The 22,864-nt window shown below is 39.6% G+C and overlaps 2 long non-coding RNA genes across 2 annotated transcripts in view; one reads left to right on the top strand and one right to left on the bottom strand.

Moving 5' to 3' along the window:
* LOC106016617 (uncharacterized) overlaps positions 1–8,004 on the top strand; it is a 167,769-nt gene extending 159,765 nt beyond the window's left edge. The window contains exons 4-5 of the long non-coding RNA XR_001189442.5: positions 6,280–6,362; positions 6,560–8,004. This is a non-coding gene — a long non-coding RNA (uncharacterized lncRNA). The remainder of the gene's footprint in view (positions 1–6,279; positions 6,363–6,559) is intronic.
* On the bottom strand, positions 2,264–18,698 carry LOC119715827 (uncharacterized). Its single transcript, XR_005263256.1, has 4 exons — positions 18,588–18,698; positions 15,666–15,873; positions 15,226–15,404; positions 2,264–3,576 (listed from the first exon to the last, which is right to left on the bottom strand). It is a non-coding gene; the product is annotated as an uncharacterized lncRNA (long non-coding RNA).
* Positions 18,699–22,864: the final 4,166 nt, after the last annotated feature.

The following is a 22,864-nucleotide window of genomic DNA, read 5'->3' as shown; positions in this document are numbered from 1 at the left end:
CTTGTATTTACCATCTCTGCATTTTTGGAAAAAGCAGAGCAAAGATGAAACTGAAGCTTTAACACTTGCCCGCTACATAAAAGGTGTGAAGGGCATTTACTCTGGTCATTAGGTGCTTGTTTGAGTGTCTTGTATTGTTTTGTCTTTACTTGGCAGCTACTCTGACACCTGGTGTTACCACGCAGACACCTTGTAATTCTGAGACAAGAACAGTGGCTAAATTAACGATTTTATCACTCATAAGTGATGCAGGCACTATCTTGCCTTGGTAGTGTTATCATCTGGCTTAAACTAGTACGTTGCATATAAAAGCAACCAGGAGCACCCAGCTTTAGGCGATGGTATTTTTATTAGGTCAGGCACGGAGCTGACTCAGATGTAGCTTACATTGGCTTTTGGTTCTCTTTAAAGAGCTGTGCAGATGCCATAGCAACTGACCCTGGCTGAGAGAGGCAGGCCGGGCATTGCTAAATGAGACTTTGAGCTTTTTTAGCGCAGTTCACTGAAGAATAGTCTGACCTCCATATATATTGCAGTCAATCAGGCTAAGCATTTTTTTTTCATTAAGAAAATATTATTGTAAAACTTCTGGCCAGACAAAAATCAGTCTTGGCATTTGAAAAGGCTCTCAAGATTGTTAATATTTGACTAGTCCCTATTGCTTCATCACATCAAGCTTAAGAATAGCATAAAGGGATACACAATATATCAGAAGATTGTCCTTTTGTTTTATTCAAATAGGAAAAATGCAGTGCATAATAAAACTTTATTCTGAGTCATTATGTTTACCAAGATTAGAACTATAAAGTTCAGTAGTCTACAACAAGCAAGATAAGGAAAGCCAAAGATGGTATGTAGGCATTTCTTAATGCTACATGGCCTAGAGTTGGGAGCAGTATTAGAGCAGAGGTACCTGGAAAAGTCAACACCTCCTTGCTTCTGTTTATATGGAGCAGAAATCACTGTCTCATAAAGAATTTAGATGACACCGTCAGTAACATTTACTCTCTTGGAGAGCAACGTGTCATGGATTCTGGTGCATTTTTACTGGACATATTAGCCTCTCTTTAGGGGAATAAAAATACACCAGTGCAACATTTTCAGATAGGTTGCAGCTTCCTGACACAAGAGCACTGAGCAAAATACCATACTGCCTGGATAAGGAAGTTTTTGTAATAGGAATTACACCCCACATTTTCCCCTAAAAAGTTTTCCCCTCTCTCCTTCTTTCATTATTAAAACAATTCCAAGCTGAAAATATGTCATGTACATTAATAAAGGGTTGAAATCTTAATCCCAGTTTTACGAGCTCTATGAAACCAATGTGCACTGTGCAATATGGGAATTAGTCCCAGGTGACTGCCAGGCAAGCCTGATGTCTCTAGTTATCAAGTGCTACTCTCCTGCAACTACATGTATGATTCATACATCTGTGTGTTTTCCAATGTGTGCAGTGTACAGTTTAATGAAATAAAGACAAGTGAAATGTGCACACTTAATCAGTTTAAATGATAATACATCCTAACCCTCATCACCAAGAAAGGCTCTTAGCTGTTCAGGCTCATTCTGGTGAATCATAGCTTTCAAAGAAAAAAATGAACCATAAAAAATAATAGAAATCAAAATTAAATTATAGGCAAGTGGCAATCTTTCTGTATAATTACAACACTGCAATTGTCTTTACTTCAGAGAGAGAACTCTGGGGACAATTTTAGCTGCTAGTTTGGGTGAGTGGAATGAAAAACAAAAAACTTTTTTTTTTTTGTCTATTTCTTTCGTATGTGGTTTATTCCTATATCCTGAAGGCTGCCAGGCTTATGTTCTTTTAATTCCATTGTCTGGGAACATCCTAGCTGTGGTGTGGAAAGAAATTGGGGTGTTTCTGAAATCTCATGGAAGAATTAGGGAAAGTTTTAACATAGCATGCTCTGTATCACTGTAGAAACTAATAATTTCTCATTTTTAAGGTAGCACGTTTGGAAAGTTCTTGAAACGAGTTCTATAGAACGAAATGTATATTTTTTATGTGTTTTGAAGTTGGTGGATTGTACTTGTACATCCAAATTAGATTTACCCTCTCCGTTTTTCACTCTTCATATCACCTCCCTTCCAGGACATGTTTCTCTAGTGACTGTTTTTACCTGTTGCTTCTAGATTGTCTGTTTGTTCTAGATATTCTGAGCAAACCTTCCTCCTTCCTTCCCTCCCTTCCTCTTCCCTTCCCTTCCTTCTCCCCCCGCCTTCCCTCCCCCCAAAAAAACAACAAAACAAAAAAAAACCACCTCCCTCAGTGAGAAATACACAGTGTGCAGGTACATGCCAGCCTGTCAAACGGCTCTTCTCTGGCATATAGACTTCCTGGGAAGTTCCAGTCATTGTTCCTCTTGCAAATTTTTGCATAGTATAAACTTCTGATAACTAAGTTACAGAAAGATAAGTTACTGTGCCACGTCAGTGTTTTTCCCTTGATAAACCACATTTACCACCAGGATACTGAAAAAATAGAGTCAAGATATCATAAATACTTGAGTCTTTTTTCATGGGAGGCTTGACAGAATGAAATGCATTCAGGGTCTCATCCCACTTCTAACACTAAATCCTAATTTCCCAGTGTGTGATTTGTGTGATTTTCACTTCCTAGTCCCTGATAATCCCATTTGTGGTTTTTAGTTTGTTTGTTTCTTTGTTCTTGTTATATATATATATATATATATATATATATACAACATGAAAATTGACAATAGTTCCAATGAAAACACAACCCAGTCAGGAGTTTGAGGTACAAGTCTGAAAGGTTAGACAACAGTACCACCAGCTCAGATTGCGGTACCTTTTTTCAGCATTTTAGATCCTAACTCTACACAGAGCCTATAGAGTAACTGCATAAAAGCGTAGCACTATTTCAGGCATATAGGGTTTTGAAAATCATGGCAACAGCCTAGTTCTCTACACAATAATATATTGAGAAACCCCTATGAATTCAGTATAATTCATCCAAGAATTTGGCTTCTCACAGCTCCACTCTGCTGAATTTAAATGCCAAATTGTGAAACAAGTTATAGAAAATGTGATTTTTTTTTTCAGAGAAAATGAATCCAGTGTAACTGTAGAACGTGTGTTATCAGTCTGGACTGTATTATCCTGGGATTTTCTTGTATGTGCAAATATTACTGGAAAAAGTCAAAAGAAGTGACCCTTGAGAGCCCTTTCTTATGGGAAATGAAATCAGGCAACATAATTTTTTTAAAAGGGTTGAATTGTGCTTGTATGAGGTGGGAAAACAATTGTCAGAAAATCATTTCTTTTGCCAAATTTTGTATCTCTTCCTCAATATCCTTGTTTAGGAAAGCTGTAAAATCTGTGGGCTGTTGTTACCAGCAGTAGTTTTGCCTAATTTCCTGTCAGAGTCCATCCAGCCTAGCTTCCTGCCTTGAGACACAGCCAACAATTTGAGATTGACGTTCTGACAGTGAATCTTGCTGTGCACTTAGCCAGGTATATACTGTTGTTCTTGTACTTGCACGTGAGACAGGATTCTCTCTTGATCTCTCCAACCATCAGTTTATGGCCTGCAGACTATGAGGAGAAAGCAACATTTTTAGATTACAGTCTGATCACAAGAGGCATTATCACAAGACAGTAGAAAACACATACTTGCATGTAGAGACAATATTCAAGCTTCCTTCTTTTCTATTTTCTATTTTCTCTTTTTTTTTTTTTTTTTTTTTTTTAGATTTGGCAGGACTTCTGGTGTCTTCCTACAGCATCATGGGGAACTGGGATGCCCCTTCCTCTATTCCCCATCATACTGCAGACCACTGGGCTTATTTGGCAGCTCAGCAGCAACTCACCATCACTATTACCCCACTGTGCCAAGTGGCCAACAGTCAGTCCACCCTGCCTGAGAAATGACTGAACTACATTTTGGGGCATGGTTGATAACACTTTGCAAAAGAACACAGAACTGCCAAGGGCAACTTTTATAAAGAAGCCATAATCACCTCTCTGTAGTACTTTTCCAGGCTGTTTCTTACCTCAAAGCCTAGCTTACTTTTCCCTCTCCTTGATTTCCACTTTCTCAGGTACTCAGGTAGCTACCCTGAAGTCTGTTGTTCAATATTTTTTTCCCCCGATATACAGGTTTTTGTCCTTGCACATAACACAGGGCCAGAAATCAGTTTCCACTGAAAGGAAAAGACTCTCCCCTCAACGCCCTTGTAACCATTTCCCTAAATGAGGTTTAAAAGCACAAAAGAAATAGAAGGAACCAGCTTTAAAAATCTCAGAAGGATGAAGCATGCAAATTTGCTGGGAAAAAGCATCCTAGATATTACAGTTCCAAATACAGTGACTAAGAATCAACAATAATCTTTTATCCACTCTAACACTACAGTTTGGCAATACCGTTCAGCAGGAACTTCTATGTCATTGATGGCTGAGTCAAAATATTTTCTGTGACAGGTCACAAAAATGGTTTTGCAGCATTTCCACACAGCTGGAGAAATAATCGTACGAGCAAAAGGGCAGCAGCTGTGAGATTTCAAAGTCTTGCCACAAAAGGAATTCTGGAAATGTAACAAACATTTTTAAGTCCTCATCATCTGTCCAATTCCCCCATTTCTCTTTCTTTCTTGCCTACATTGTCTCAAGCACTAAGAAAATACTGATACAGTATGGTTCTGGAATCCAGTTTAAATTATCTGACATTTGGAAAAAAATCTAACCATAAATAAAAGTAGAGTTCTTTGTCTTCTTCAGTTGTATGTCTCAGCTTTAAGTACATGTATTAAGTTTTTCTTTTGGAAGCCATAAAGTTGGGGTGTCTATTTAAATCCAGCAATTCTAGCATGTGCTACGAAATGAAGACAGGTCTGAAACCTTCCAGTCTGGAAGCACACAGCTCCCATGGTCTAACTTTCAGCCCACCAAACACAAAGCGAGTACTGCCTAAGTACACTGTGGAACAAGCAGCTTCTTGAGCAGCAAACACAGCATGTCCTGTGACTGCAAGTTTGAACAATATGGGTGAACTACAGGAAGAGAAAATGAGGGAGTAGGCAGGCAATCAGCATAGTAATTTCAGGGGCATTTTTTCTTTTCAGAGATTTGCTCTGTATCTTTGGGAATAGTTTGAGAAACAGAATGGTTCAAGCAAATCTGCAGTCTACAGCATTTTTCCTCACACAAAAGGGACTCTGTTTTCAGTTTGAAGATCCTCAGTTAAAGCAAAAGAAGGATTTACTTAAGCACTCTTGAATGTTATTAAATGCATTTCACATACATCTTTTCAGCAATAGTATAATACAGAGGAAGACTGACCAGCATGTATCTTGTTGTTCTTAAGCCTAGCTTTTACTTCTTTGTTCAGCTTTGCACTATGGGTGCTCAACTTATCATTTCCTGCAGGTACAATGTCTGTGGCCACCTGTAACAACAAACTCCTCTTGACTTCCATGGCAGCAAGGATGTGTGCTAAGCAGAGTCAACAGCAAACACTGAGCAGATGGCAGTTTCAGATTTACAATTTGAAAATCCACTGGTTTCGTCAATATCATACAAACAGCTAAACTCATCTAGTAGTGATTTTGTCATACCCAAGTGTGGGGCTTCAACAATGAGGGGATATATTTCTGGAAGGACTTAGCAGCCCAGTGCAGAGACAGATGCTTGGAGGCACTCAAGGTTTCTTTGGGCCACTCAAGTTACAGACTTTTAAAGATTCCCTTTGCTTTCATGGATGCTGAAATGGATTTTGCTTTATTCAGTTCTGAAAGATTCCTTTTGGATCTTGCATGGGTGCTGAGGCTTTTGAAAATCTGGTCTTTCATTTGAGATGTTCAGCCCTTCTAAAAGACCAGCTTGTATTTCGGTGCTTTGCATTCATATTTATACAGAATAGAAGTGTGGAAAAAAATTCTCAGCCAGCACAGCCAGTTAAAAACCTACCAACGGTACAGGCTAGATATAGATATGCCAAAGAAAGGGGCATCTTTGTCTGATGTGTTTTGTGCCATGAGGAGTCATACAGAAGGTCTCCACTAGGAGGCTCTACCAGTCTCCATTTGCCCAACTTTTCTGGTTCAGGTCAGCCTTACAGATGAGCTCCAAGGCAAGAGAAGGGAGTTGGCTCTTTTTGCTAAGTGCTCAGAGTACATGGCAAGGCTATAGATTTTTCTAGGGCATTAATGAAATACCTAGAAGGGAATTCTGCCTTAATACTACCACACTGTTACTGCAAAGTGCGTCCACCTAAACTTACTTTATCTTGTTTTCCTGTAGGCCCACTGTTGAGTTATGCAACCACCATCACCTCTACCATGTCAAAATACCTCCTAGTAACTACCTAGATGAAAAGCACTCAGGTAAGGTTGAATCCAGGCAAGACCAAAATGTGTCTAGGTGAAATGGGAAACACTTTGAAGAGCTGGCCAAAACATTTTTGCCACCTTACTCAAAGATATACAGTCCTTATTCATCAAAGTTATGTCTGACTCCTCACTAAATAGACTTGTATGATCAATTTGCATTAATTTCTAGAAATGCTTTTGCTTACTTTCAGCTCACTAGGAAACTCTGTCCATCTCACCCCAGTGATTCATACATTTGTCACCTCCAGCATGAACCCCTGTAACTGAAGTGGAATCTGAAACCTGTGAATGGATACAGAAGGTGACTGCTGACTTTTTCCATGGTGAAATGTGCTGTTAGCAGAGTATGTCTGAATTCAGGTACCTCAGAAAGCCTCCACTTTCTCTCAGTACCTGTTTACAGCCCTAGCCACCATTTTCAAAGCAAGTAAAGAAATTTCAGAGACAGCTGCATACCTCTGATGTGCCTTAGATCACAGGTTTAAAAAAAAAAAAAACGTGAGAACTATTCACAATGTGAATCTGATATCTGATTTTGCTTTGCACTGTCTGCACCTCTTGCCAAGGTAATCCTGCTGTGGAATGCTTTGCTGGAACCTGATCATGTTCCTGAAATATTGCAGTTTTCCCTGTGTGATTGGGCTGAGAGGATTTTTTTTTTTTTACCATATGTGACACAATTCAACAGCTGTTTTTATTCATGAATCCTTTCCTCCTTTCTTCCCCCTTCCTCAAAATAAAAAACATTTCATGAATGTTGATTACACAGGGCATGTGTAAAGAATCCCATCTAGGCAACTAAAGACTTTACTACTGTTTTTCTATGTCCCATCGAAGGGGCTCAGATAGTGCCTTGTTCTGGTTATGATTTAAGCCTTGGTAGCTCATTTTTTCACCTTCAGACTCTTTCCAGCTTCTGTTACTTTTATCTCTGGGAGGTCACATAGTTTTTTAAGTACTCTGAGTTTTGAAGCAATTTGAATTCTGAAGTTCATAAGTGAGAACTCCTGAGGACAAAATTAATTCAAGTGTTTTATTACCTTGGCTATCTGTGGAATACAATTTGTTTTAAATACTGAGATACTCTCTGCCCAAACTGTGTTTGGGGTTGTAGAGATATTGTGTTTCTGATGTGATAACAAAAATGCTGGAAATAGTCAAGGAAAGGCAACTGTCTCATTTAGAATGAAAACACAGGAAGGTGGAAGGCAATATTTACAACTTGCTTCTAAATGAGTGAAATAGTTTAATATTTAAGGTTATTTTTTTATACATTTTTAAGGTTATTTAAGGTTATTTTGACAGGTGAATAAATCCAGGGGAGTACAGGTCAAACCACTGTAGAGAAGATGGCTTTATATGATAGTAAAGAATGTGAATAAAAGCAAATTAAACTGAAAGGAATACTCCATCAGAATGTACATTGTTCTTTCAAAGAGTAGGGCAGTAATGGTTGACACAGAAGGCTTAGATGGAAATGAGGGTACACAGTGCAGTGTTACTGCACTGAGACAAAGACTTCAAAATGCATGCAAGAATGTCTACATTGCATAGCAAAAATGCCTTTGGTCTTCAAAGCATAAATCACTGTTGAGTTAGTATTCCCATCACAAGCAAGATTCATGGGTAAACTGGCTCGCCTCCACCCTTTTTCATTGTAGAATATCTTGTACACCCACAAGGCCTGCGGCCAGATGTTTTACCTAGCTGTATAGAACTGTTTCAGATATTGGAGGTGTACTTGAGTCTAAGCTGTGAAGCACCAAGTTGGTAAACAGGAGCTGCTTTGAATTAAAAATAGCAATTGACCTGACTGGAATTCCTATGACAGAAAGCCAACTGTAAATTAGTGGCCAACAGACTTCTATGGAGAAGAGAAAGCTGCCTGGCAGAGAAGGACCTGGGAGTATTGGTTGATAGTCAACTGAATATGAGCCAGCAGTGTGCTCAGGTGGCCAAGAAGGCCAACAGCATCCTGGCTTGCATAAGAAACAGTGTGGTCAGCAGGGCTAGGGAAGTGATTGTCCCCCTGTACTCAGCTGTAGTGAGGCCGCACCTCGAGTATTGTGTTCAGTTTTGGGCCCCTCGCTACAAGAAGGACATTGAGGTGCTTGAGTGAGTCCAGAGAAGGGCAACAAAGCTGGTAAGGGGTCTGGAGACCAAGTCCTATGAGGAGCGGCTGAGGGAGCTGGGATTGTTCAGCTTGGAAAAGAGATGTCTCAGGGGTGACCTTATCGCATTCTATAGATACCTTAATGGAGGCTGTAGCGAGGTGGGGGATGGTCTATTCTCCCACATGCATGGTGACAGGATGAGGGGGAATGGGCTAAAGTTGCGCCAGGGGTGTTTTAGGTTGGATATTAAGAAGAACTTCTTTACTGAAAGGGTTGTGAGGCACTGGAATGGACTGCCCAGGGAAGTGGTTGAGTCACCATCCCTGAAAGTCTTTTGCAGATGTTTAGATGTAGAGCTTAGTGATATGGTTTAGCGGAGGACTTGTTAGTATTAGGTCAGAGGTTGGACTCAGTGGTCTTGGAGGTCTCTTCCAACCTAGATGATTCTGTGATTCTATGAAAAGCTCTGTCACACAAGTCATGGTTTGTTCATGTACCAAGAGAGCAGTTGTATGTCTGTAAAGTTCTCCTCCAGTTTCCCGTTACACCACTATTCTGTCTGCATTCACTTCTGGCTAAGAGACATATATTAGCAAAATAAAGCCTTGTTATAGTTTGAGACAACTTCACAGCCTAAACTCAACATCTGACACATGTAATTAGTTCACAAAGTAGACTGAGTAAAGTCTTGCAGAAAATATGAGTATTTATGTATGACTGCCCATGTTTTTGGAATAGAGCCTGTCTTTGGTGCTATGTATTTTCTGACTTATACAATCAGATGAGCATTGCCAGCTGCATATCTACGTTATTAGAGTAGATACCGTAATGATTTCGATGTATGGTTTGGTCTACTTCCTGTATGTCACAATAGCAAGGAAAAGAGAAATAATTGTTCAAAACTGCCATTGTTCTAGATTAGTTGACTAAGTAGTCAGGCACATCCAGGACAGGCATTACTTGGGATAACCTTTTTCCTAGTCACAGGGATTATTGCTAGGGAGAATGGGCAGCCCAGAGAGTTTCAACAAGGTATTTGGTGTGAGTTGAACTAATAAGATTCACAGAAATACCTCAGCTTAAATTTCTACATATCTATCAGACTGAAGCACTGTTGCAGAGCAGACCCCATGAGGTTGAAGCCACATGTCTTCCTTTCTGCCATATATAGAGGAATTTGCACAAGAAATCTAAATTTGTAGAGGTAAAAAGAGCCTGGGAAGTTCAGAGGGTAGGAAAGAATAAATCAAATCAAGAAAGCTAAAGAACCTTAAGAACCTCTTAGAAGCCATGGATTAGAGAACTGCTCTGCCCTGACCCCTCAGACAGAAGCACCAGAGCTGGACAGACAGATACAGCTGTTGTCTACACTGTTGCTATAATTCTCATACTCTTTCAGAGATCGCTGGAGATTATGGCCATAAAGGGCTATTACATGATTTAGTCTGACCCAAGGGTTTTGTTTTGGTTTTGTTTCTATTTTTTAATTCTGACTCCAATAACTTGTGTTTAGTTGCAACATATCTTAATTTGAAGATGTCAAGAAATGTGCAATCCTCTACTGACTGAAACAGTTTGTCCAATTGTCTGTCAGCCTCACAACTTTTAAAAGAAAGTATCTAATTTCATAGGCATCTGGTTTAAGCTTCTGGTCAATGGTTATGAGTGATTTTGCCTGGTATTTTCTCGGTAAATAATGGAGACTTCTCAGTATTCTTCTATGTGTCTCTCTACTACTTGTGAAGGTGACGTTCCTCTAAGCTATTTAGTTGTATCCATGGAGACATTGCATTGGTTTCATTCTATTAATTCATATAAATTTTGCCTTTTGCTTAACATAGAAGATACACATACACACGCACAGTCACCATCCTTCTGTAGAGACCTTGGACTTTTGCTATGAGCATGGACTTTTTGGTTTGTCTCTCACCATTCATCTGGCCTTGTATCACCCTTTAGGATTTGTATTTTCATCATACTTTCATTTGCTTATGTATAGAAGCTAGCACAAATGTCCTGATCTCATCTGTGTGTCTTTGCAACAGTAAAAACTAATAATTGACAAGAAAGCCCTAATGATAAGAAAATGCCACTCGTCTTCAGTCCCTGCTGGTGGGAATATATGACCATTCCAGTGCTTTGTAAACTCTCCAAATCCAACCACTGGCCATACTTTCTCATTTACATATGATCACTTTTATTGGATATGGAAAACATCAACAAGAAAAGTAAGTTAAGAAAACAAACTAACGTGGCAAGTTGTTTACAGTTACCTATGTCATTCTTTCTATCTCCAGCTGTTCTAACTGATTAATCTTTTGAACTCTGCCACAAAATCTGCTGTGCTCCTTGTAGCAAGATAGTAATAACTATCACTATAGTTACTACCAGTACTTCTAAAACCAAAAAACTTAATGAAAAAGTAAAATGCAGATTTTCTTTCATGAGAAAGTTGAGTTATTTTGATTTTTTTTCATTCAAATCTGGAGAAAATTCTTCAGAGCACTCTGAAATTAAGCTTTAAGGTTTTTTTTTTCTGTTTATTTATCAATTCCATATTTTAGGGGAAAAATCTGGTGTGCAGAGGGAAGAGAAATGGCAGTAAAAAAAATAAAAAATCTTGAGAATGAGGAAAGGTGCATAGGGAATTAAATATTGTTACCTTTTAAAACATACAAAATATATATTTCTTTAAATTTCCTAAAGAAGTCTTCACCAAACCTCAGTCCTTTCTAATCTCATGGATGAGGGACCTTCCCCAGGAAATGTGGGACTAAACTGGTTGTTTCAATAGCTCCTGTTAGGGAAATCACAAAAAATGTTTCTTCTGCAACTTCCTCAGATCAGGGAAAACTACTGTATTTGCTACTTCCTTGTTTTCTTTTCTTTGTGGAACAGTAAGAGAGAGGAGTCATTTCTCAGGGTGGTCACAGCCAAATGAATACATGGATCCAATGGCCACAGCTCACACTGAAGGAAAACAACACTCCTGATCAGCTGATCAATATGAATTGTTTACTCTCCTGGCTTGAGAATTCTTCCTGTCCAGTAAGACTTCCAGTAATTTAGGATCATTGACATTAGAAATTGTAAAATCACCCAGAGGAAATAACAGTAAAATAATTATAGTCCCTGGGAAAAGGTTTAGTATTTGCTTTGGTATTAAGAGCCATGCCTTGTTTGTTGAGCCAAAGGAACGCTAATGGCTGCACCCTTACCAGAAAGGTTCACACTGAATCCTGACTGACCAAGGTTAAGTGAATTTGCAGATCTCTTTTTTAAAATGCTGATTGAAGCTTACAATTCCAAAACCTCTGAGAAACACAAGTGGTGTTGTTTTTTTCAAGCAAAGAGGTTGAACACCTTTGAATTTGCCCATATCTTATTCTTTCAAGCAGCTCAGACCCAGTCACTGGTGGAATTAACTGTACTAACCAAGTTACTAAAGGGCTTGAGCTTGAACACTAACCTTCTTACAAATACCAGTCCATTCTAAACAATGCATTTTTGCAGTGTTCTATCTGAACAAGTCATATGCATACAGCACATGTGATACCCTTGTCCTCCAAAGGAAGACCAGCTGGCACTGTTGCAAAAACTTGCTAACTCTGCTCAGCTGCATGTGTAAACTGGTAGTTCTTGCAGAACTGCTTATTGTCACTGGCGAGCCATTTCTTTCTAGTTCTCACCAGTAAAAATTGCTTTCCTGGCTTTAATCTCTCTGTGAAACCGTTGTAGGTAAGTCTGCTGCCACAGCAATCAAACAAAATATTGTACAGTGCCAAGACATTATGCTACGAGTGAATTCTCAGCACATAATTCTCCAAGAACATCTTTCCACCCAGTTAAAAAAGGGGTGGGACTTTTACTCTCATTTCCCTTGGTGGTTTCTCCAGCAATTCTCTCCCTAATTAAAGCAATCCCAGTGCAGATTATTTTGCCTGAATTTACTTGACTGAGAGAAATGATACATACCAAGAGTTTTAAAGCACATTCAGAATGTACCGAACAGGAAAGAAAAGAAATATGAAGTAAAATGCACGACAAGGTGTGGTTTGTGAAAGGGAAAATGAGCTAAATACCAGTTTGTTTCCAAATATCCAGCAGCAATAAGAACTTTAAAATCTTTTTTTTTTTCTTTATCCTTTTATTTTTAAGGTAGTGTAAGATCTTTCTATGAACAGTATGCATACTTATACCGAAGTATTTCCATCAGCTTGAACAATCTATTTGCAGTGGAAGATGTAAAGACACTAACTCTCCTAGAAAGGGTAATGTTTGAAGGACAAACTTCCCTGACTGGCAGGTCTCGCCTCTCCCTGTCTCCTGTGAGGCTGGGGTTGTTCTGCAGAGGTTGCCCACAGGGCTCATCTGATGACTCTGGAAGGGGTGCACAGCTGCTGTTTCTCTAAGGGGAGCAATTCAACATCATGCTTTCTTACAGAATTCAATTTTTCACTTAATTAAGGATTACTTCAGCTAGGCAGTGAATACACTAGTCCCTTGAATGACAAGGAGAGTCCTCGTACAGTGATAAATATTTACATCACTTGTGCATATGCTGTAATGAATCCATTTGCTGGACAAAAGCCTGGTGCATTTTACTATGTCACAGTGCTGGGGAATTTCTGGTTATAGAAAAGCTGATATGTGGAAAGAGTTAAAAAATATGACCTTTATTACAAAGGATTTCACTTTATCCAGGTAAATTTCTGCTTGCTTCCCATTTGCTGGAAATTATCCCATGTAAGTAATGAGCCCCAAAGTGCTGATGTATTGTGAGGCTGCCCCTTTCATAGATGTGGAAGTATTCAAAGTGTTTTATTTCCCAGAGACACAGCCACTTGGTAGCTTGTTCCTTGGCAAAAAGTGTGTGTGTAATGAAATCTTAAATGTCTTGCCTATACTCACATGGTAAGAGCAGCAGCAGAGCTGAGAAGTGACCGAAAATAACCACATGAACTTCTTCCTCTTTCCTTCCTTACACAGACCAGCCTACATGTGTTGTAGCTTGATGTGACAGGTGCTGCTGCAGATGCAAGTTTTAGCTAGGCCTCTTTTCTGATCTCAGAAGTTCGGTAGAATCTTTTTGCTTTTCTAGGCACTTATAAAACCAACTGTCTTTATTAGGTCTCTGAAACGAAACTCAGATATGTGAAGACTTACTGCATCCAACACCATGAAATGTCACACGGACTCTGAAGAGAAACCACTGGTGCATTTTAGAGGGTGGCAGCTGTCAGGGAGCACTGTACAACACTGTGGAGGAGTGCTAGGTTAGTAATGACAGGTAACTGTGACTGCTTAACAGTGACCACAGCCACCTCCTGCTGCTGATAGTGTTTCTTTCTACATGGCTGGAGAAACAGCTGTTTATACAAATAGTCTTTATCACACTTTTACCAGGAAGTGGCTTAGCATGTTTCTGAAACTGAGCATGTTCAAGTTGAGCTCATTTCATTTCAAGCCAAATGCTGTTTCTGTGCTGCTCAGTGAGCACAATCCATTCAATTTAATGTTGTTACAAACAAACAAAAAAAGATAACAAATACCATACGCTTAGAAAGGCTCTCTTTCCTAGAGCAAGATGTTTTCCAAAACCCTTTCCAAAACAGAACTAAGAGCAAAAAACTATTCTAAAACTTCCATGAGAGCCTGGGGAGTGCTATACTATATACATTACTGCCCTATCCTTCAGACCACTGATGTCCAAAGCCATTCCACACAACAGCAGCTTGGAACTTGGCTTTACAAAACAACAGAAACATAAAAATTGTTGCCTTGGAATGGCTCAGCTTGTTTCCCTATCTCAGTATTAAGTCTTTTGGAGGAAGAAACCCACCACCCCAGAAACAACTATTAGAATGCATGAGGTCAAAACAAACCAGGACTTTTTTTTTCCTTTTTTTTTTTAAATGTTTGTTGAGTTGATACTAAGCAGAAAAGGCCATGCATCTGATGAAATAAAATATGTTTAGAAAATTAAAATTTCTAGAGGTTTAGGGTGTCAGATTGGCAACTAAAAGTTAGGCATGTAAAAAATGCCTGAAAATTCCAGTTGACATTGATCTTACCTATATTTTACCTAAATGCCTCTTTTGACTGTGTGCCAAGAAAGCAAGACTCTACTGACTTCAATGGGACAAAGATCTAGCCATAAATTTTGTACATGTAAGAATTTTCAAAAATATCTAGGAATGGAGCTAAAACAGAACTATGGCCCCAGACCCCAAAGCTTTGAGGAAGTTTTGGTTGGAAGACAAGCTTTGCAGCTGGGCTTTGATCTGGATGAAGCAAACCCAAACCAAGGATGAGATCTCCTGTGAATGCTGACAAAAATTGTGTTTGGATCCAGATTCAGACTTTACAACTTGGGGCCCAACTCCTAAAATGGTATAGATGAAGGCCAGGAAAGGCTGCCTGCTGTACAAGCAGACAGAAAGCCCCCCACCAGCTGCATACTCTGAGCAGCCTCGCTGTCTGTGTACAATAGCATCAGCACGGCAGGGGTAAGCCCACAAGGAAGTCTCTGTGGTAAACTGGCTTGCAAAAGCTGAAAGCGATGTGCATCCTATGTAGCACAATAGCACAAGGTTGTTCTGTGGCTGCTGCAAAACAACCTCAAATTCCTGTCTAGGGCTGCAAATGCAGCTTCTGCAAAATATGTGTTACAGCTTTGAAAGCAAAATTCACACCGATTCCTGCTTGTCGCATATGGGCTTACACACACTATCAGCACCTACCAGTTCTCAGTTGTCACCACTTCTTTCACACCTGGAAGCTCGTTGCAGCCTATGATTGGCACCAACAGAGTTACAAGTAGCAGGTGGTGATGTTAGCATGCCTCAGATGAATCACATTTGATACTGCAGATATTTTCTTAGTAGTCATAACATGAACACTGCAAAGAGAATCTTTCCTCCTGAAAGACCATGTAGAAGAAAAGATAGAGTTATGAAGTACATCTAGTACATGCAGGTAGTAATTCTTCTGTCACACATGAGAAAAGGTGTCCACAGAGTAGTGCTATCCCCCATCTTGTCCCTTCATGTGCCACATGCAAAAGTCAACCGCAGAAATAAGACTAGAAATATACCCTTGTCTAAAAATCTGCTCAATGCTACAAGCAAAGGGACTATGCTTTTTTAAGTAACACCACTCACTCATGAGAAAAGAAACTTACTTGTTCCCATGGCTCTCTCTCCACTGTGCATTCTGGCTGAGAATATTTGAGCACTTCCCTGGGATTGGTGTGTCTCTTAGACTATGACAATCATTGGGTTTCCTTTGATTCTTGGGAAGCTCGTATGGTTCCCTGGAGAGAGCTGTGGTCTGTCTGTGTGAGTGGTGCAACGGTGATAACTTTTAGATTGGAGAGGCCTATTCCAAGGCTAAAATATAATAAAATAAAACAAAATAAAATAAAATTTGTTTAATCCCTCTAGTGGTTACACCCAACCATTGTATCCAGTTATGAGTCACACATACTGCTAGTTGGCTCTAATTCAGTGAGGTGAAGGTCTGCTCACCTACCTAGAACAGACAAAATGTTACCTTGCTCTCTTCACCACCTCCATGAGCCACCTGCCTTTGGTTGCGAATGAAGCCCCTAAAAAGGTATGGCATCTTTTGCCATGAGCTGGGTAGCAGGTATGCAAAAGGGCCAAGAAGGCAACAGATCTTGTCTCTGCTCTCCAGCTGTGTCATGCAACATGACTAAAGCTGGCAGCATTTCTCAAGGCACGTGGAGGGAATTTTGTGACTTCTAGGGAATGGTTTGTGTGACTGAAGGCTTCTGAAGCCTGTGTACTAAGTGATTGGGCTGACAGCCATATCTGGCTTAGTATGGAGAAGGGAGGGAACAATACTTGAGCTGTGTAAATTCGTTCTTTGTCAGATTCTTATTGTTCTCTCTACCACCCAAGAGTAGGAACAACATCAAAACTAATCAATAAACAGCAGCTAGATATCCAAGTACTTAAGAGTACAAGTCAACACTTACTCCGTGTTTTTGTGTGAAGAAAAGCACTGATGAAAAGCCTTCTGTCAGTGATTATAGGACTGGCACCAGAAGGCTTTAATCACAGTATTAACAGCAATTCAGGATTAAAAATAATGTTTACTTTTTAATTTCTCTTGCCCACTGCAACTAAATAGAAAAGAAATTAAACAACAACCTAACAGGTGTTTTAGATTGCTTTTTTTTTCTAATTTTTATTGCTGTTTTTGCTTGTTTGTTTGTTCTGTTATTAAGAAACTGTGAGAGAAATACCATGTAAAAGCTTCTGCAAGAGCCTTGGAGGATGAGCCACGTGGGATGAGCAGGGACACGTACCCCAGCATTCCTTCAAGGGGCACGGCAACCCAAAGCAAGTATGTCAAAGTCCTTCCAGCTGGGGCTGCTGCCCAGCAAGACGGGCAGAGGGCTGAGCAAGCAGTGGCAGCTGGCAGGAAATCAGAGAAGCCAGAAATAGCAGTGGGGAGGCTGAGAGAGAGGACCCAGGCAGTGGAAGGAGCAGGTGAGAGACCACACTGATAGCAAGTGGGAAGGCAGGACAGAAAGGAGGTGCTCTGAGACTGAAACATCGTGCTGCAGCTCTGGGTTATGTCAGAAGTATGCAGATGTTTTATCTTTCAGTTTAGTTAGATCGAAGATAATTCTTCACTGAACTCAGTGTAGGCTCTGGTAACCCAGATCTGAGGGTGTAAATTGGTCTAATCTATCCTTTTGCCCCTCTGGGTATCCCACAGAGATTGCATCAAGCAACTCTGGGAGGATGTCTGAATAGCATTCATCTGAGCTAATGATTTGTTCCATGGGAAGGGTGGAAGAACTCCCACCTATGGTGAACTGTGAGAGAGCACTGGAAGAATTTCAGCACTCAAATGAGTCAATTTGTGTCCTTGCTGCGAATTAAGCAGTGAAAATAGGATCTAGCTTCTACTCACAGGCATGCCACTAAGCTCAGTTTTCATGAGCAGATCAGAGAGAAGTGGAAGGAGGTTCTGCAAAGGAGGTCAAGCTCATTCTGCAACACAAACCCCCGTTCAGCTACACCCTGCAAGCACCACACACATACATATGACTGCACTGGTAGAAAAAGAGGATCTGTGTCACAGCTTTTTGCAGGGCTTTACATAACAGCTTCTCAGCACATCTGAGAATAGCTAGAAGGAATTGTTGAGGGAAGTCATAGCGTGGAGACAGCCTGAGCTGCGACTCTTCACTATTGTTAGCAGGGCAAAGAGAGCTCTAAAGTATATTATGTCTCTCCTATTTCATAATTCCCTGTACTTTGACTAAAAGACACTATATGAGATCCAAAGGTTTTACCACCAATAAATTAACTGAGTGTGTGGTTGTTGGTTGTGAAACCAACAGTGCGGAATTTCTTCCGAATGAAATGTTAACATGCACACGGAAACAGAGAGACGCTTTTGAAGATGCAGCTTGTTAAGTCTTTTTAGTAGTGCCACTGTTTGAAGTGGAGGTAATTACAAAGATGTTAAAAAGGGATTATTTTTAAAATGGCAGTCTGTAATTGATGCCTAGTGGAAAAGTCAGTGAGGATAGAATAAAACACACAGACTACATAAACAAAGAAAAGAACGTAAGAAAGAAAGACCTATTAGTGAATAGGAGAAATAAGGAAAAGGACCCAAGGAAAGGAGGCAAAAAAGGCAACAAGAGGAAGAAAAGAAAGATATGTCAGTTCAGAACAGCATGCCCATTAAAGGAAAGACATTAAAATCATACAAGAATAATGCCATGCAGACAGCAGGAAATTACTTTTCATTTGTGATGGAGATTACTGAAGTTGATTTTTCAATCTTGTCTTATTTTTGAATCACAATAAAAAAATCATCATAGAAAGTTAGAGATGAAAACCAGGCTAGTATTTGTGGCAAACAAAAGCATGCATGAAATAGCAAATACTGTAAAAGTCCTTCTGAAAATTCAGCCTGACTTCAACAGGATCTCCTCACTTCCTAATCAGCATCACTACACTCTCACAGACAGCATCCAACTCCCTTGTCTGGCTGCCTTATTTACCTCAATGTAAAGCCTATGAACTCCTCAATTTCTAAGCAGTTTTCATATTACCTGGGCAGCAGTCCCTCAGGATAGATCAAACTGTGGAAGTCCTGGGCTAGATTCGTCCTTATCTGTATTTTAAAGCATTTGGAGATACAACAAGTATCATTTGCACTCTCATCCCTCATCAGTCTCAATTGCACCTCAATTTGTACTAGGCAGGAGAATTACCACATCACTTTCTCCAGCCATAGGTCACCAGAGACATGAAAATGTTCTTACAGACAAGGCAGAGTTGAGCAAGAAATGTTACACGCCTCTGTATTGAGGACTGAATTAAAGCCAGTGCCATTAATTTGTTCCCTACTCTCAGTCAATATCTGGATATAGACCCTGGGGATCTGACACTCCAGAAATGCCAAACTGACAGAAAATGCATGGTGTTATTTCTCCTTAGACAGTGGAGACAATCATGCCTCTTTTATTAACTGCAAAGCATCTAATTCTCAGTTACGTTGAGGACAATTTATAACAGTTTAATATAGTAAAATGGTAATAAAATGGGTGTAAATTGCACTAAAGCTTTTTCTAATGGCCCTTATATTGCTGTAGTGATGTAGAGAGCCTTGAATATCACTGAGGCTGTGGATTAGCACTCTCTTCCAGATCTCGCAGAAGTCCTTAATTCCCTCAGGCCTTGTCCCCATCCACCAGATGAAGTTGCTATTCTTCACACATATTGAGAATTTCAGGTGAGCGCTGTGTAATTTTGACTGCCCAACATTAGCCATCTCTAGCTAAGAACTGAACCTATTGAAGGCAGCCTTGCTAGTCTTCCCTGAGCTGTCAAGGGAAAGGTCTGCCCGTCTGGAAGGTAGGAGAGACTGTGTGCACAGTCTGAGAACTGGGCTCACAAGTTAGCTTAATGATGGTCTCAAGTCACAGGAAAAAGAAAAATAGCAAAAGTGAATGATAGCATCTGAGTTAATTGCAAGCCACAATCAGCCCCTTCATTCCATGGTCAGCTCTGTTGCAACAATATCCAAGTCCCAAGGCATTCTGAATCCTCCTGTACTGCATGCTTCTGACCTCTGAAGCACAGTAGCCACCTCTTGTGACCACAGCTCATAAAGTTGCCTTGCAGATAAAAATTATGGAACCATGAGTTTCCTTCCTGAGAGGAACAGCTGTGCTATTGCAAATAGATTTATTTAAAGATCCTGGTCAAATGAGTCAGTTTAACATCATCAGTGTGCTGCATTCCTGAATAACACAGGCATGATCTTCTGCCCGGTGGGGTGGGAGGATACTTTCCTTGTTTCTGGGGCTTTGCGGTTGAAGTACTTGGATTCTTTCAGATTAGATTTAGGGATATACTCTATCATTGATTCACAACTCCCTTTCGTTCCAGTGGGAAAAATGAAACAGAAGGGCCTCTATGTTAAGGTGCTTAGGTTCTTTGATAGCTTCAGATAATTTCTGAGGCTTGGCATCTAATGTCCAAATTCTTGCTGAGGAAGATCCTAAAATAACAAGCTTTGATGAAGATAAATAGTACAAAATTACGAGAAATGGAGATAAGTTCCATGGGTAACAATATTTTTGAGAAAAATAAGTGTGACTCCCAAGTATATCTGCAATAATATGATTCCAAGTATGTTGAAAATGCTATTTCATCTAGATTTAATTTTATGAGTTCTTTGTACATGTAAAAGTGTTGAGATGAGAAAGCATGCTTACAGAAATGTACAAGGTTTTTCCCCAGCTCAGATACCAATCATGAGAAGTACGTGAAACTGAAGAAAACCGTACAAAATTCTTGAAATATCCTTTGCTTACGGAAAATTAGAATGGAGTTCTTCGTGTAAAATGTTGTGTGGTGAGATTAATGGTGCTTCCTGCTTCTGACAGGGCCAGAAGCACTGAAGGAACAATATATTTTCTGACATTTTTGTACTTCAGCTTTCACTATTGGAGATATTTATACATACACAGTAAACACAGAACAAACCAATTCAGTGAACCCTAAAAACTGTTGATTTGTAGATAAAAGTCAGAGATCCTGTGAGCAGCAGTGCCCTGAGAGTCTAGTGCTAATTTGAATAGTATTTCAAAACTTTATTTTGCTAAGTGTCATTCATGAGATTTGTACAGAAAGCATTACTAAGATAAATCTTGAAGATAACATTATTCTTGTTTCCTCTGATGTATGCAGGAGTTGATAACAAGCTGATTGCCTCCTTTTGACGGATGATTACACACAACAGATGTTTTAATTTGATTATATCTGTGAGATAAGCATAATGCTGTGTTAAGTCCAAACACTTTTTATTAGTCTTTCAAAACATTTTGCATTGCATGTAACCTTTTGTAAATGTCCTTGCTTGAGGCTGTGTGTGTTCCTTAGCAGTGTAAATTATTAGCAAGAAGTTCAAACCAGCGATTATGCAAAAGAAGAAAACTGCATTTAATAGTAGCTGTAATTCTGTGCTCTCGTAACCTAAATGAAGAGAGAAATACGATGCAAGCAATGATACAAGCACAATTGTGTAACGCTACTCTGTAGAGGTCTGTGTGTTGTTGTTCAGCAAAGGATTCACAAAGTGGGTAGAGCTTATATCAAGGATGCTGAAAGGCCAATACGCCATGCCAAAAACCCTGAATTTGAAAATTAGTAGACAAATGTCTGTTTTGTGAACAGAGTGCTGCAAGGAACATAAATTTTGGTTTGCAGGCAATATAAGGTTACAAGATTTGACTCTGATTTGAACTGAAATGTCAAAATTTCCCTGAAAATAAACTTCCTTCACTGCAGTGAAATCAAAGCTATGTATGTTGCTCTCATGTCTTGCTTTTATATGTAAAATGGTGAGAACAACAAAAAATGCAGAACTAATTAGTTGCTTCAAAACAAAACAAAAATATACATATCATATGAAAAATGTCAGAAACGGATGTGTCAAATTTGAAAAAAAATAAATCCCCTTTTCTTTTGAAAGTAATGTGACAAAATGTAATCAGTCATCTATGTTTTGATTTTGGCCAAACTACTTATTCCAGTTGTGTAATTAATAGTTTTGTCAAAGCAATATAAGCATCCTGTGTTCCTAATCGCCTTTTTTTCTTTCCAAACAGACATCACAGGCAGTAATTCCAATGTTTGCCAGTCACTAAAGCATTCTGTAGCTTATATTATATGATGTATGCAATTCCGGGACCATTTCCTTTAGGATTCAAGTTGTCTAACCTCAGATGCCTAAGAAATAGGTGTCTGGGCTAACAGCATTCTGTGTCATCAGCTCACGTGTCTAAAGGTTTTTAAAATACCTAGCATCCTCTCAATTCTCTGATGACAGAAGGGATTTAGGTGGCCTAATATCTTGCTGCTGCCATAAGGGCAATTCTGCTCATCCAGCCTTTGTTTTCTCTCCTGTGGTCTTTGAGCCTGATCTGGGCCTAACTCACTACAGTTAAAAAAATGAGGCTGCTCCTTTAGATGGTGCGAAAGCCTCTAAGTTGCCTCCGCCATCTCGTCAAACTTCACTCTGAGACTAACTTCTAGACAGCTAAAAGTAAGGTGAGATCTCACCCTAAGCCACATATGTCAGCTTATTGTAGGCATGCACACTATCTTGTGTTAGTGCAGCTGTAGAAGCCTTATTTAATTTTGAGTCAATAGAGCTGGGAAGTAGCATATTGTGGGCTTTTTAAGCAAAGCGACACTGGACCTAATAAACTAATCAAAATAACAGCTTTATGGGGACATCATCAGTTCTTGGCTTTGGGCAGAATGATTTAAGTTACAAGTGTGTGCTATGTACAGTGAAACTATGGTTCTTAGTAACAATGCAAGTTCTGTGGAAGCCTGAAAGTATTCTTCGTATGAGAATAATGCTGCAGTCTGCATGGAATTTTGACAGAAATATGATACTGCAAGCTGAGAAATGCTTGGAATAGTAAAGAGAAATCATTTGTATTCAGTAGGTTTTATGGAGTGCTGTAAAAAGCTGTACCTAAAACTGCAGCATGAAGCACTTTGTGTTGTCTTTGGTAGAAGGCCCCTGAGGTGCAGGAGGTACCAGTTTATCCGTGTTCCGGGTATCTCTTTTTCAGGCTCAGAAAGAAAGCACACAGCATTCAGTATTTCAGTATTTTGCCTTTCCGAGTAGCAAACTGAAGTTAGCTGACCCTTTCTCATCCAGCCAGGCTGGAGTTAATTATTTACAGCTTCAGTCTGTGGCGCTCCAGTGCCGGTTCTTTCGTACTTCAGTGAGGGTGAAGTTAAATATTCACAGTTCCAATCTAGAACTAGTAAAGTGCACTCTGCAAATAGGGAACTGGGAACT

Source organism: Anas platyrhynchos, chromosome 2, assembly GCF_047663525.1.
Source record: "Anas platyrhynchos isolate ZD024472 breed Pekin duck chromosome 2, IASCAAS_PekinDuck_T2T, whole genome shotgun sequence".
Classification (NCBI taxonomy): domain Eukaryota; kingdom Metazoa; phylum Chordata; class Aves; order Anseriformes; family Anatidae; genus Anas; species Anas platyrhynchos.
This window is presented reverse-complemented; position numbering and strand designations above follow the sequence as displayed.